The 12,320-nt window shown below is 45.1% G+C and overlaps 1 non-coding gene across 1 annotated transcript; it reads right to left on the bottom strand.

Moving 5' to 3' along the window:
- Nucleotides 1-286: 286 nt before the first annotated feature.
- trnad-guc (transfer RNA aspartic acid (anticodon GUC)) lies at nucleotides 287-358 on the bottom strand. The gene has a single exon. It is a non-coding gene; the product is annotated as a tRNA-Asp (tRNA).
- Nucleotides 359-12,320: the final 11,962 nt, after the last annotated feature.

The following is a 12,320-nucleotide window of genomic DNA, read 5'->3' as shown; positions in this document are numbered from 1 at the left end:
CGTCTTCATTTTTATTCTGGGTTTAACAACCATGAGTTTATGACGTATTTTACATGATTAGTTGGCGACTGGACCTTATTGTTTATATCTCTTATTAAGGATCCATCCATCCATACATCAATTATCAAAACCACACACTTACAATCCGAGTCTAGTTTCATATGCTGCGCTGCTGAGCGACCCGCAGAATATTATGCATGAGTACAAGTCACAAGCCCCGTTTCCACTAACACGGGGCCGGTTCTAGCTTGGTGCCTTTTGAGACCGAGGCAAAAAGATGCAGACTCTCCCCGTCGGGGAATCGAACCCCGGTCTCCCGCGTGACAGGCGGGGATACTCACCACTATACTAACGAGGAGATGTACGCGCACTACTTTTACATCTTCAAGATAAACAGCGGATGACTACTAACATTTGCGAGTAATCAATGACTGAGCTTCATGTCATGACCATGGTGCTCAAGAGAAGAAAAAATACATAATGTACGTCCACTGATACCAGAACAACCATATAGCTTTATACTAAGACGATGATTAAACGGAAAATTCCTTTACAAAACACTGCCACAAAATCATAGTTTCGCAATATTACATCGTGCAACGGGACACAGTGTAAGTACGTGAAGTCGGTAATTAAATCAAGAAAAAAAAGTGAGAGGAAAAGAATACTTTTCTATTATCATATTTTTCTAACTGGCCAAACTGAGTCATATTTTGATTATACACACTAACAGAAAAACAGTGCAAATCTCCGGTAGTCCGTTTCACTTGCGCTCCGCTATGGGGCAGTAACAAGCAGAGCTTAAGTGTGGAAGGAAAAAAAAAACACAGGACAGCATCAATCCCAACTTCACAAACGCCGGAGATCGAGATGCTGTAAGCATGACAATTAACATCTTTATCCAAGGGAACAGCTGCAAGACACAGATGCCGCGCCTAACAAAGGTAGGATCGATTCCGAAGTTCAGGCATTTACAGACGCGGACTCTTCTGGAGTTGATTTTTTTCGGGAGATACGCATCAACTTCAAAAGTATGAACCGCATTATATCTATATCTGTTATGACGTTGTAGCTATTGATACTGATGCATCACAAAAATAATTTAAATGTTTTTTCATTCTGACATATGTTCGTTCGGACGAGGATTTTATTATATGAGATAAGTTTTAAATGAAAACTTTTTTTAATCTATATGATTAATTCTCGAATCTAAGCCAGACTTCACATAAATCATTCATTCATAAATATAATGGAACATACAACATCCAGGTATCCATGAAATTTATGATCAGGCTATACGTTTGTGATAACAACAAAACAACACAACATGTATATTTACAATATATGGGCCTATTGTTTAATATTGCCTCCAAATTATAGCCAGACAATAACGCAATAGGCCGACATCAAACTATTTTCATGTAAAACAAAAGTGCTGGCAGTTTGCTTGTGCTTACAGACCCCGCCTTGAGCCCATCCAGAAAGATCCCAAAAATAACCGACAAGCAAAGGTTGTAACAATCTGAGCATGTTTAGTTTAATGTAATCAGGAGCCGAATTAATAACGCGAATAAATGATCAAACCGAAAGTCTGTAGTCGGGAATATCCGATAACGTCTTTGACGTGCAGTTAAGATAGTCAGAGGAAAAACCTTGTAGTTTACTTATATATATGCCTAAATATATGAGTGTGTCTCTCCGGTGATTTAATGATGAATATAACGATTACATATCAAATCACACATTAAGCAATTATTATATTACTAGGTTGAACGTTTTCACTATGTCTGTCGTCACCTTGATTTCACGATTTTGACTATTCTTCTTATCCCAGATTGAACAAGTCATTGTGGCGATGCAAGATCCCGACATGGGGATAAAGATGAAGAATCAAAGACTGTTAATCACAGTGATTCCACATGCGATGACAGGTGCACGATACATATTTTACTTTTTAACACTAGATTTACCGAGTTTTTATTCTCTGCTGAGAGTCCCAAGGTGTTTGTCACCCCTGCTGTGATTTTCGCAGGTCTTCAGCCCCATCCTCCTCCTGCTTTTGTTGTGCAAACACACCCATTACCTGTGAGGCCTGGCGCATTTGCATTTTTTACTCAGAGTAGCTCAAATCCAAGGCAGGCTAAACCTCTGTGTGTGACATGGAAACCTTCACAAAAGTCTGCCATATCTATACCAAATATCCCACACGCTGACTGACCTGCAAATATGAAAGACGCACATTCACAAAATATATGGAAACACAAGTCTGTGTTATTTATAAAACAAATTGAGTGAAAATAGAATGAAAAGTTGCTAATAGAATGAAATGAATAAAATGAAAACATGCTAACACTTCAGTCTCCAATGCATGTTTGTATATAAATGTCATAAGCTGAGTGAAGTCATGGTCCATGGTTTTTGACATGCTCATACACATACAGAATAAAATGTCATTTCATTTTCATTGGCCATCACTGAATTATAACACCAAAAGTGAATTTTGTTTTTGTGTGATCTCTCCAGCTTTGCATGTTTGGCTGTTCATGTAAAAATTGATGTATCCGTGCCTCAGTTCCAGGTTCATCTCTTCGTCATCTTTCTGCCTTTTGTCTCAGTGGTTACTGTCCCACACAGTCTGTCTATCTTTCAAAGTCTGTGTTTGCAGCGTTTGAAAACCCAGTGACCATCATCCCTGTATTTGGCAATGGAGTTCCTTGGCTAGAAGAATCGGAAACAATCTTCTTTTTCCTTTCCACCCTGTAGATGCTTTGTACAGAACGTAGGCATTCACCGCCACCAAGTCCAGCATGTTGTAAAACACAGCTACTGGCCACTTGCTTGTTGCTGCTCGTACTGAATACATGCGCGCCATTCTAAACACTGACGTGGAGAATTCCTCTCCCTGTGCAGTGTCCTTTGCCAATGGAGGAAGTTCACGGCAAACGTTATTCACCATGCCCAGTAAAGTGAAGCAGTCTGTGTGACAGTGACAGTGAGGTGAAGAAATTGTCCATTGTGACATTTCTCCCGTCATCCAGAAATGACTCCATCAGACTCATGACCACGTTCTCTGCCAGCCTTCACCAAGAACTGTGCTGAAAGTTTCACTCCAGGAGAACACATGAACATAGATGTACAGCTGTTCTCGACCAAGGTTCATTGTCCATGCAGTATATTTACATTTACATTTACAGGATTTGGCAGACGCCCTTAGCCAGAGCGACTTACATAAGTGCTTTGAGACTCTGCAATGAATTTCCGATGCTAGCTCAATAAGGACCCCAGCTACGAATACTATCTCTGAGAACGCCATTGAGTAGTGCAGAATTTTTATTTTATTTTATTTTTTTAAAACACACACCAGAAAAAGAGTCGAGTAAGAATATAGAAGTTCTACGTCAGGTATTTCTGAAAAAGAAAAGTTTTGAGTCGTCGCTTGAAGACATTCAAGGATTCAGCTGTTCGGACATCTAGGGGGAGTTCATTCCATCAATTAGGTGCCAGGACAGAGAAGAGCCGAGATGCGTGTCTTCCTTGTGCCTTGAGGGGAGGTGGGACCAGTCGAGCAGTGCTGGAGGATCGGAGAGATCGTGGTGCAGAGCGGGGTGTGATGAGGTCCTTTAGGTAGGATGGTGCCAGAGAATTTTTGGCTTTGTATGCGAGCATCAGTGTTTTGAATCTGATGCGTGCAGCTACAGGAAGCCAGTGGAGGGAGCGCAGCAAAGGAGTGGTGTGGGAGAACTTGGGAAGGATGAAAACAAGACGAGCAGCTGCATTCTGAATCAGTTGGAGGGGACGGATGGCGCTCAGTGGTAAACCCGCTAGAAGCGAGTTGCAGTAGTCAAGGCGTGAGATGACGAGGGACTGGACGAGTATCTGGGTAGCCTGGGTGGAAAGAAATGGACGTATCCTCCTGATGTTAAAGAGGAGAAACCGACAAGAGCGAGAAAGACTGGTGATATGTGAGGAAAATGACAACCGATCATCTATGGTAACTCCAAGGTTTCTAGCAGAAACCGAAGGACGGATCAGGGAGTTGTCAAAGGAGATCGCAAGGTCCTGGAGGGGGGATGAGTCAGCCGGGATGTAAAGCAACTCAGTTTTACTAGTTTTGAGTTTTAGCTGGTGAGTGGTCATCCAAGATGAGATGTCTGCCAAGCATGTAGAGATCTTAGTGGAGACATGAGTGTCTGAGGGAGGGAAGGAGAGGATGAGTTGAGTGTCATCGGCATAGCAGTGGTAGGAGAAGCCATGTGAGGATATAACTTCGCCAAGAGATTTAGTGTAGAGGGAGAATAGGAGAGGGCCAAGAACCGAGCCCTGAGGGACACCGGTAGAAAGACAACGTGGAGTAGATGTGGATCCATTCCATGTCACTTGGTATATCGCATCCAAGCCGGACAAATTTGGGATCAAGTTCTGGATGGCCACGGATTTGGAGACCAAATACGTCTGCAACGTGTCCCCTAACTTGGGAAAGGACCCCAGTCACCAGAAAAGGGAGAGGCTGGCAGAGAACATGGTCATGAGTCTGATGGAGCCATTTCTGGATGACGGGAGAAATGTCACAACGGACAATTTCTTCACCTCACTGGCACTGTCACACAGACTGCTTCAGCGCAAAACAACACTACTGAGCACAGGGAATAAAGTTTGGTATGAACTTCCTCCAATTTCAAAGGACACTGCACAGCAAGAGGAATTCTCCGCGTCAGTGCTTAGAAGTGGCAGTGTCTCCTTGACAATTTATGCACCTAAAAAAACAAGATTGTGTGTGTTCTGAGTTCCTTGGACCAAGATGTGGCGATCTGTGAAGGCAGAAAGAGGAAACCCAACACGATAACAGACTATAACCACATGAAGGTATGTGAATGTGTGTATAATTTTACATCAGTGCTACAATGTTTTCTGATATGTACTATACAGGCCTATATAGAAAGAAGGTAGAAAAAAAGCAAATACACTCATGACTCTCTCTCTCTCTGCTGTTATAGTGTGGTGTAAATGTGTTGGACCAAATGGCGCGCATGTATTCCGTAAGAGCAGCAACATGCAGGTGGCCAGTAGCTGTATTTTACAACATGCTGGACCTGGTGGTGGCAAATTCCTACGTTCTGTACAAGGCATGTACAGGGTGGGAAGGCAAAAGAAGATTATTTTTGAGTCATCTAGCCAAGGAACTCCATTGCCAATTTATGCCACAAAAGGCTATGGGGACAGAGGAAGGCTGCTGCTGTGCCAGGACTTGTATGGACAACTCAGTGTCAGGTACAGGAGAACTGCAACAGAAACCGCAGCAGGTTTACCAGTGCAAAGTGTTACAAATTCACTTGCGCCAAATGCAGGGATGATGGTCACTGGGTCTGCAAACACTGCAAAGTTTGAAACACTCAATTTTTTTTATAAATAAAACAGACTTGTGCTTCCATATATTTTGTGAATGTGTGTCTTTCATATTTGCAGGTCAGTCAGCATGTGGGATATTTGGTATAGATATGGCAGACTTTTGTGAAGGTTTCCATGTCACACACAGAGGTTTAGCCTGCCTTGGATTTTAGCTGCTCTGAGTAAAAAAATGCAAATGTGCCAGGCCTCACAGGTAATGGGTGTGTTTGCACAACAAAAGCAGGAGGACAATGGCCCAAGAAACTCTCAGCAGGGATGCTAGTAGGTGTTAGGCCCAGGGAATTTACGCAAATTTGCGTAGATTTGGCAGTTCTAGTGTTAAAAATAATTTTTCATGCCGCCCGGGTTGTCTTACACCCGGCCGTGCAGTGTCCCGGGGGCCGGGTCCTAATGGTCATTTAAGCCCTTCACAGGAAAGCCCATACATCGGCGGTCTTCGGGAATCCTGTGCATTAAGACTGTCATCGATCTCCTTGCGCTCATATTTATTTATGTAATTTATTTATCGAGTTCAGCGTTTTTGATTTATGACGGCTTAATGCATTTCTCGACTCTAACTAGATGCCTTCCTCGCTATGCCTTCCCAGGAAATGATATCGTGGAGTGGCTAATTCAGAAGTACTCCATCATGGAAGAAGGTAGGGCCGAGAAGTATGTAGGGAAGCGTTACCTGGTGCTCTTATGTGAGGTTAATCGATTGTTTTTTTCCCTTCGTGACGACGATGGCGCCCCTGCTGGCGAAAGACGTCATCAGGTTTTTTTTTTTTTGTAATAAAATAACAGAAATAAACGAGTCTTTTGAATAATAAATACAAATGAAGTAATAGAATTTGTCATCCATACAACAGATTAGCCTAGCTGCATTTATGTGTAAGCATATGCAATTCACGTGTCTGACAGAAGCATGTTCTGTTCCATTGATATTGCTGAGCCTGTGAATTAATAAATGTCAGAATTGAGCTTGTCCATAACATAGACACCCCATTCGCCTGAAGCTTTTGGGATTTTCTTCCCCTGGCGTCAATTTATCTGCTGAATTATTTATCTTTCTGCTGAGAGGCTATTAGTACAAATAATCTGTAGGCCAGTCCCGAGTCGCGCCGCTACGCATGCTGAGCTGTACGGTTTGATAGTCCCGATGCAAACTTCGCTGATAGCCAGAGGCAGTCAGTCATGCCTGGAGAAATATCGCTATCCGTCTCCCTCATTATGCACTTCTGCAAGACGCTGTTGTCCTGAATTCCCGGGCGATGCAGATGAGGTTTTAAATAGCAAGGGAGCAGATTTCCCTGATTTACAGCCCAGATTGGAAAAGAAGTCGGAATGGAAAGGAGGGGACTTTTAGGCAGTAGATGGCAGATGCATTAACAGACTTGAATGGGCAAAAAACCTGTTGCCCCGGTAAGCAGTTACCCCTCCCTGTAAACACTAGGCTTCCCCCTAGCAGCGCTGTTGCTGCGCCGGTCTGAAACCCCCGGGAGCGCCTGACTGCCAATGGCCGCGGAGGCAGCCGGAAAGTGGAAAGTCCCAATTACTCGTAATTAATTATAGTTCCGATGAGGAATGCACCATCCCCGCGGCTTATTCTGTGCACCATGTCAACGTTTTTTCCAGTTACTTGCTATACCATAAAATAAAATATAATATGCCTACTCAGTTTCTAGTTATCGTGTGTTCTACTGTATTCCACTGACAAAAATTTAGAGAATTACTATGCCTAAATCTGGGCTACGAGTAGTGGATTTGTTTGAGCTTTGAGTAGTTTACGTGGAAATGAGTGACCACTTTGTGTGTTTTCAGAGGCACTTCATGTGGGGAATCTGATCGTGAAGCACGGCTACATTTACCCCCTAAAGGACCCCAGGACGCTCGTCCTGGGGCCCGACGAGACGCCGTATCGCTTCCAGGTAACCTAAAACCACGGTTTCTTCAGATGGAGGGCAGCGCGAGAGGGTGGTGGCCATGTGGGGGGGCACGCATATCGAAACTATTCGTTGGAGAGACTGCGGAATTACCGTGTAGGACAGTATTTCTCAATCTGGTCCGGGCTCCAGAGCTGAGAGGGTGCAAAAACGTAGACTGTCTGGTAGGGAGCTGGGAGGGAGCAAAAACGTGGATCATCTGTGTGTCGCCGAGGACCGGATTGGGAAACACTGATGTATGAGAACCAATGCCAGTTAAAGTAGCAAAATGCCTTCCACCCGCCTTGTCCCTGACATGTTAAATCACAAAGCACCTTTGTCACGCTGCTTCTGAATAGTTTCAAATGACAGCATCTCCTTTTTGCTAGACTCCGTACTTCTGGAGCTCTCAGCAGTGGCCAGCCTCCGAGCTAGATTACGGTGATTACCAATTATTAATCATGTGCTCGCCTATTACATCATTACTTCCCTTTACTAGAATAATAGAAAAACACAGTTTCTTGCCATGTCTTTCTTTTGCTCTTCTAAAGCGATTTATTTGACTAAGAAGAATATCAGAAAGCAAGGGCAGCTGATAGACTATGAAAAGGTAAGAGAAAATTTTTATTTATGTACATTTCAATGCTATTCTTATTCGCTGGTCTGAAGCATTGCTTGATGAGATCATGTGATAGCTGAATGCTCATGGGAGTTTTACTTACACAAAATATTATGAGGGTAGAAGGAAAAATGATTGGTTCAGAGAGATAACCAATTAGATTGTACATGAGGTGGATCCGAGCAACTAGAGGAGGCAGGAGCAACCAATCAGATGTCTTGGTCCTGCCTCCTCTGCAATCTGATTGGTTATCTATCCGAACCAATCATTTTCCTTCTGCCCTCAGAACATTTTTGTGTAAGAAAACCTCCCACCAATTATGCACATAGTAGGATCGCACATAGACATCCACCAACTTGCCGCCATGTTGCGTCAGGGTCAACGCATTTTAGGTTCTCATCAGTAAGAGGGTTTGTGAATCCGACACTGCCAGCTGATATCCTGGGAGGGGTTCGGCCTGTGAGTCATAACGTGAACCCATGCAGCAACGCAGCCAGCCGTGCGACCTGGCAATGTCGCATTTAAACATCGTCTCCGCAGGACAGCTACAACATGTTGCACAAACGGATCAACCACACCTGGGACTTCGTGGTGATGCAGGCGAAGGAGCAGCTCAGGTAAACCCCACCCCAGCCCGGGAATACTGTCGCATCGAGCTATGAAATCAATTTCATAAATGCACACAAGGGGACAGATGAGAATGGATGAATAAATCTCGTATTAAGAGGATGATGATGTTACCTAAATTAAAAAGTAACATGGTGTGTGGTCATAATTTCCCTCCTATCTGTTAAATCAGACCTCAGCCTAAACACTAGAGTCGGAAATCCATTTCTAAGTGAAAAAGGAAACAGAAAAATGAAAACCCTACCTTGCAGTTCAGTGATTACCGCTATATGCTAATTACCCAGTATGCTTTCTGACTCTCCATCGACTGCTCTGCTCCTACCAGGGCAGCCAAACAGAGGCGCAAGGCGGACCGCATCGTGCTGGAATGTCAGGAACAGGCCTACTGGCTCGTCAACAGACCGCCAGTAAGCACCTCCCCCGAAACCCCTGACTCCCTACATCTGCCCCGGCGAAAACCCAGTATGCTGTGATTAGAGTAAAGCACACACTGGGTAAACCTGAACTCAATGCACCTTGGCAGCTCGAATATCGCCTCAGGCTGGGGGCGATTCTAGGATTTTTTTGAGGTTGTGGGGCAGAGTGGTGGCTCTGGGCCTAGGGATCTGTGCAAGCAAGTGGAAGGTTGTTGGTTCAAATCCTGTGAATGCCCAGAGTGATTCTACTCCGTTGGGCCTTTCAGCAAGGGCCTTAACCTGCAATTGCTTTGTCCTGGGTATGACATTAATCTACATGCAGGCCTGTTAGGAGATCCTTCAACTTACAGGGGAAACTTGGCAGGATTGGCAGGAAGGCATAGGCAGGGTCCCATTCCCCCACAGAGAGCTGGGGGGTTGTGCAGTTCTCTCCCACGACAACGGGTTTGTTCAATGAAGGAAGGCAAAGGAAACATCTGTAAGGACATATGGAACATTTCCGGTATAATTTTCGATCTCCGTCATCTCCAGAGCATTGAGCTCAGCAAAATTCACGGGGGGGGGGGGGGGGGGGGGAGTTTTATCTTCGTTAAGTAAGACACACAGAGTGTCTCCATGCATACTTTGTGGGGGAGGAATATATCACTTCAGGCCTGATAACCCACTACTGCTTCAGTGTGATCATGAAATATTTACTTAGCTGGGAAGAAGCCTATGTTCTGTGGGACGAGAGCTTTCAGAAGACAGACAGGACAGCAGGCTGCGGGAATGAGCAACTGCACCCTCGCTGAGTGTAATTTGGAGTTCATGAATAACACAGGAGAGTGGAGAATGAAAGTGTGGGACAGGAGCAGAGTGTGGTGTGTATCTGGCTTAATCCCGGCCGTCACTAGGGCCCCTTTCTGCTGGGTGCGCAGCATCTCTCAGGGCTAATAAGCATCAGCGTTTATGTGGGCCATTATCCCCATCCGGGGCGGCATCAGGAGGTGGGAATGGCAGCCACGCAGCTGCGGATCACATCCTAAATTCAGCTTATTTTGCAGATGTACCTTTTATTGAGACTAGAGCAGTTGGGGGTTTAGGGACTTCTCTCAGGGGTCCAGTGGTGATGTCACTCTGCTGACTGTGGGATTTAAACCGGCAACCTTCCAGTCATAGGCGGCGACTGCCAACCCGCTCAGCCACACACCACCTTCATTGATGAAACCCACCGTTTTGACGCCAATTAGACGGAAACACAGTTGAGCCAAAAACCACGCAGCGTAGGGCCCCCCAGTCAGGTGCTGCTCGTGTTTAAAAGGCAGGGACGCTCTGCACTCTGGTACGGCCAGGTGGACGGGGGAAGCTGGGGGGGGGGGGGGGGATTAAAACCAGCAAATGACAAAATGGCCGCTTCCTGCCTCCTTTCTCTTTGCCCGAGAAACACGAGACGCATCGCTAAGACTGGTGATGCTTGGATCTGGGAGAGAGGAGTGCGAAGGGACTGGGAGACGGCCTGAAGCTAAAATGCAGACATGCTGTGTTTGCGTCTCCCCCCCCACCACCCCCCCACTTGTTGGGCCTTTTAAACGAGCTGGAAGAGGATCCCACCTCCGGAATACCGGATCCATTATCTGACCTCTATTCCTGCGGCTCAGGCTTAATGCTGCATGTTAGCGGAGAGATAATGGATGTAATTGCAAATAGCAGCGTAATAATTTGCCAAATAGTCTCTCTGCTGTTAAGTCCTGAGCTGATCTGAAGCACTTTAATTGGGATTTAAGGAAACCATGTTAAATCAGATTGCATTCAGTATCGACATTTGGTTAGTTTATTCTGTAAAGCAGGGTACCCCAGTCCTGATCATGGATACTGTGTCACCGACTGGCCCTCCAGGACCGAATGGTCCTTTTGGAAAGCTGTCACACTGTCCCCTACTGGGCAGTGTCGCCATGGGCTGTACCCAGTGGCATCATGGGAAATGTGACCAGTAGTGCTAAGGGGTATTAATGCAGCGTTAGACCGGCGTCAGTCTGCTTGAGAGAAACGAGCTCACTCTTCATCTGAAGTTCAGCTAAGGATTTCTCACCCTCTGATTTTCTGCAGCCGGGAACATTCAGCGTTCAAGAACAAGGCCCTGAGCGAAGGAACCGGCACAACTCCCGAGTCCAGCTGGTCTGAGCTTTTTATTAAGCATATACATTTTTTCCGTAATGCCAGTACCTGCTGTTTATCGCCTCTGTCAGTCACAGGACCGGATCCGGGCAAACAAGAGAGCCGCTCGGGGCCTAGATAAGATCAAAGTCATGAAGAAAAAATATGTATATTAATATCTATATATATATGGCAGCTATAGGCAGAATAGGCTGTTGCCTTGGGCCCCCAAATTACCCAAGGAAGTGAAGTGATAATCAGTGTTTTTGGTGGGAGGGCATCCGAGGGAAGCTCGTGTGTGAGTGTGACAGCACTTCGTTGTGCTCATCTTTCTGTCTCACTTCTTCCTCACTTCCTGCTCTCGTTTTCCATGCTAACGTAAGTACGTCAGCAGTCCCACAATACATACTCGTAATAGTGCTATATTATTCATGGTTTCTAGACTGGATGTCTGCTTAGTAAAGCCAGGAGCTGAGTGTGAGCAGAATTCCTACTGTCTGATTCCTTGCATGTGATTCGCTCGTGGGAGTTTTACCCTCACAAAAATGTTCTGAGGGCAGAAGGAAAAATGATTGGTTCAGAGAGATAACCAATTAGATTGTAGAGGAGGTGGGTCTAAGGAACTAGAGGAGGCAGGAACAAGACATCTGATTGGTTGACCCCCCCCCCTCCTCTAGTTGCCTGTATCCACCACTTCTACAGTCTGATTGGTTATCTCTCTGAACCAATGAACCTTGTGCCCTCAGAACATTTTTGCGCAAGTAAAACTCCCATAAACATGTGGCTTATATCATGTTTAGAGACGGTTTTGTTTCTTCCTTCTTTACAGAACAGAACGCGGACTACTACAAAAGAGAGGTAAGCCTGAAAGAATTTAGAGTGAACCTATTTCAGCTGATGGGATGGTTGCCAAGAACAACCAAAGAGGGTGATTAAGTGGGCTCTTAAGAATGCTGTCATAAGAAAATTGCTTCGGAAGGATCTACATCTGTGTTGTCGTTTTCTTTTGTTGGCTCTCAGATATTGACAAATTCTGTTTAAAGGTACAACAGCATGGCTCTTATCAGGGCTTGGATGTGTACCATGCTGTGCCTTTTTTCTGACTCTTATATTCCCCGTGTGATTTTTCATGGCTCCCGACACCAGATTGAACACATCAGGAAATCCCTGGGCCGCTCGAGGGTCAAGTCCTCCATCTGCCTGGAAAGGTTGGATAAC

Source organism: Brienomyrus brachyistius, unplaced genomic scaffold, assembly GCF_023856365.1.
Source record: "Brienomyrus brachyistius isolate T26 unplaced genomic scaffold, BBRACH_0.4 scaffold124, whole genome shotgun sequence".
NCBI classification, from domain to species: domain Eukaryota; kingdom Metazoa; phylum Chordata; class Actinopteri; order Osteoglossiformes; family Mormyridae; genus Brienomyrus; species Brienomyrus brachyistius.
The sequence above is the reverse complement of the archived record's forward strand: the minus strand, read 5'-3'. Positions and strand labels throughout refer to the sequence as shown.